Source organism: Trachypithecus francoisi, unplaced genomic scaffold (genome assembly GCF_009764315.1).
Source record: "Trachypithecus francoisi isolate TF-2019V2 unplaced genomic scaffold, Tfra_2.0 Lachesis_group13, whole genome shotgun sequence".
NCBI classification, from domain to species: domain Eukaryota; kingdom Metazoa; phylum Chordata; class Mammalia; order Primates; family Cercopithecidae; genus Trachypithecus; species Trachypithecus francoisi.
The window spans coordinates 70,335,614-70,339,836 of record NW_022681458.1 but is presented as its reverse complement, the minus strand read 5'-3'; positions in this window follow the sequence as shown (position 1 = coordinate 70,339,836).

The window sequence follows — 4,223 nt, the reverse complement described above, 5'->3', positions numbered from 1 at the left end:
GAAAGAAAAATGGACCAGCTCATGTTGAAAACTACTATAAGAGGAATATCCTAAATACACAAAAATTACCAACAGTTTTTATTGTCTAACTCTAATATGATACCCATAGGTGTATAAATTAGTAACTTTTGAGGGGCAATTTAGAAATTTTAACAAATTTTTACATATGTAACAAAATTTTCAATTTGTGTATCCTTTGAGGCAACAACAGTTCCACTTTTAAGCATTTGTACTGCAAAACTATTTCACAGAAATGCAAAGATACACTAAAACAAAGATGTTCAATGCTGTGTTATTTTCACTGGCAAGTTGAAGATAGCCTAAACTTCTAGCACAAGGGGCTAGCTAATATATTCTATCTCCTATACAATAAGTTAAAAAATAAATTACAAAAAATGTTATTTTGTTTGTATAAAAATGTATTTTATATAAACAGAAAACATCTGAAAGCATACCTCACAAACTTAACTATAGTTGCCTTTAGGGTGAATTTAGATATGGGGATTAATGAGGTTTTTTGTTTTGGAGACAGAGTCTGCCCAGGCTGGAGTGCAGTGGCGTGATCTCAGCTTACTGCAACCTCCGCCTCCTAGGTTCAAGCAATTCTCCTGCCTTAGACTCCTGAGCAGCTGGGACTACAGTGAACACCCACCACCAGGCGCAGCTAATTTTTGTATTTTTAGTAGAGGTGGGGTTTTACCATATTGGCCAGGCTGGTCTCGAACTCCTGACCTCAAGTGATCTACCTCCTTGGCCTCCCAAAGTGCTAGGATTATAGGCGTGAGCTACCCCACCCAGACTAATGAGATTTTTTTTCTTCTTTAATACCATTTGTCTCTTTTAATGATGATGTATTGGTTTCTTTCACAGTTAGAAACTTATCCATCTGACTGGGTGTGGTGGCTCACGCCTATAATCCCAGAACTTTGGGAGACCGAGGTGGGCAGATCACCTGAGGTCCGGAGTTCGAGACCATCTCGACCAACATGGAGAAATCCCATCTCTAAGAAAAATACAGAACTGGCCGGGCGCGGTGGCTCAAGCCTGTAATCCCAGCACTGTGGGAGGCCGAGACGGGCAGATCACGAGGTCAGGAGATCGAGACCATCCTGGCTAACACGGTGAAACCCCGTCTCTACTAAAAAATACAAAAAACTAGCCGGGCGAGGTGGCGGGCGCCTGTAATCCCAGCTACTCGGGAGGCTGAGGCAGGAGAATGGCGTGAACCCGGGAGGCGGAGCTTGCAGTGAGCTGAGATCCGGCCACTGCACTCCAGCCTGGGTGACAGAGCGAGACTCTGTCTCAAAAAAAAAAAAAAAAAAAAAAGATGGTTTCACTCTTGTTGCCTAGGCTGGAGTTCAATGGCACAACCTCAACTCACCGCAATCTCTGCCTCCGGGGTTCAAGTGATTCTTCTGTGTCAGCCTCCCGAACAGCTGGGATTACAGGCATGCGCCACCACACCCAGCTAATTTTGTATTTTTAGTAGATACGGGGTTTCTTCATGTTGGTCAGGCTGGTCTCGAACTCCCGACCTCAGGTGATCCACCCACCTTGGCCTCCCAAAGTGCTGGGATTACAGGTGTGAGCCACTGCACCAGGCCATTGACTTTATTTTAATGTAAAAAAACACATAACATAAAACTTACCATGTTAACTATTTTTAAGTTTATAGTTCAGTAATATTAAGAATATATTCACCTTGTTGTGAAATCTGTCATTTTAATGGGTTGTTTTTCAGTCAACTCCTTTGTAACCTATTTACCTATATCGCTATGTACAGCAGGAGTTTTAACTTCCCATGATGTGGACACACAAAGTAACAAGGTTTATACCAACTACATAATGGTGCTAGTTCAGTGTTTAGTTCATAAACCTTAAAATAATAAAAATAAAGTTTAGTTTTATGGTAGTGTTTTCTCTAATTCTTTTTACAAATTAGAGTTTTGAGGGACTATATGAAGTCAACAAGCTAAATCAAGCACTGTGCAGGTTAGTGAAAATTAAAGAGATTGTTTTCAAAAATTTTCTAGGGGGATCCAGACTTTAAGGTTAACTTCATTAATCGCATAAACACAGGGCCAGTCCCTTTGCCGATCTGTTGAATGAATTAAGAGGAAGAATGAGTCATACTGACTGGCACCATATGACACAAAGAGAACCTGCTTTATCAGGTAAGAAGGGTGAGACGATAGGGATAGGATGCATTTAAAGAATAAAAGGTTTGCTTTTTTAAATCTTTTCAAAATTAAATTTTGTTTTATGTGAGGAAGTCAATGTTAGTAGAGATAGGATTTTATTTTTTAATATAGTTTAAGAGAAACAGGCAGTTGAATAATACAGAATCAGGAATTTTAGAGCCAAGTGGCTTTAGAAATCAGATAATCTAGTCATTATGATACATTTTTATTTGGCACACATATGTATAACAACTTTTGGCCATATCTCCTTAAAAATTTATGCATTTTACTACTGTTAATTCACATATTAAATATTACTTTTAATGTTTTATTTTTTAGACAAAAAAGATTATAAATATTCACTTTTAATACTTTTTTTTTTTTTTTTTTTTTTTTTTGAGATGGGAGTCTCACTCTGTTGCCCAGACTGGAGTGTAGAGGCATGATCTCAGCGCACTACAACCTCTGCCTCCTAGGTCCAAGGGATCAGCCCTCCTCAGCCTCCCGTCTCCGGAGTAGCTGGGATTATAGGCGCGTACCACCATGCCCGGCTTTGTGTGTGTGTGTGTGAGACAGAGTCTTGATCTGTTGCCCAGGCTGGAGTGCACTGGCACGATCTTGCCTCACTGCAACCTCCACCTCCTGGACTCAAGCAATTTTCCTGCCTCAGCCTCCCGAGTAGCTGGGACTATAGGCACGTGCCACCATGCCCAGCTAATTTTTTGTACTTTTAGTAGAGATGGGGTTTCACCATGTTGGCCAGTTGGTCGTACTCTTGACCTCAAGTGATCAGCCCAGCTCAGCCTCCCAAAGTGCTAGGATTACATGCATGAGCCACCGTGCCCGGCCCCAGCTAATTTTTTTATTTTTAGTAGAGACAAGATTTCACCATGTTGGCCAGGCTGGTCTCAGACTTCTGACCGCAAGTGATCCGCCTGCCTCGGCCTCCCAAAATGCTGAGATTACAGGCATGAGCCACTGTGCTAGCTGCATTTTTTTTTTTTTTTTTTTTTTTGAGGCGGAGTCTCACTCTGTCGCCCGGACTGGAGTGCAGTGGCCGGATCTCAGCTCACTGCAAGCTCCGCCTCGGGTTTACGCCATTCTCCTGCCTCAGCCTCCCGAGTAGCTGGGACTACAGGCGCCCGCAACCTCGCCCGGCTAGTTTTTGTATTTTTAGTAGAGATGGGGTTTCACCGTGTTAGCCAGGATGGTCTCGATCTCCTGACCTCGTGATCCGCCCGTCTCGGCCTCCCAAAGTGCTGGGATTACAGGCTTGAGCCACCGCACCCGGCCTGTGCCTAGCTGCATTTTTAATACTTTATATCCCAGTAGATCACTTGTGCACCGTGAAGGTCCCTGACTTAATTTCACACTCTTGCTTGAGGTTACTCAGTAAGAAACTGATAAGCTGATATCATGGCCCAAGTCTCTCAGATTGGTTCTGGTTTTCTACTTTTTTCTTCCCCGTTCATGTTGTAGAAAGGGCCAATTTGCTGCCTTTACTTTGCAGAGAAAGTCACTGTGTGTCTGACATATGGTTGACACCTATTAAATGTTGGTTAAAAGACTAATGTAGTAATACCAAGAACATAATTTTCCTCCCAAATAACTAAGCTTTCACTTTTGTTCAAGTATTTCATGGCTCTTGGGATTGAAAACTCCCAGGTTCATGCCATTCTCCTGCCTCAGCCTCCTGAGTAGCTGGGACTACAGGCACCCGCCACCACGCCCAGCTAATTTTTCGTGTTTTTAGTAGAGAGGAGGTTTCACCGTGTTAGCTAGGATGGTCTCAATCTCCTGACCTTGTGATCCACCTGCCTCTGCCTCCCAAGGTGCTGGGATTACAGGCGTGAGCGACTGCACCTGGCCTGATGACCATATTTTTTACGCCAAATTTTAAACCATTCTGGAGGTTTCAAAGCAAGATAGTGAAATTTATCAGTCCATATGAACTGGAGCCTGTACCAACACATGGTTGCTAGTTCACACCTAATAGTGTAATATGGCCCTTTTCTCTGAAGAAAATGCCTTTTCCAAATCTCC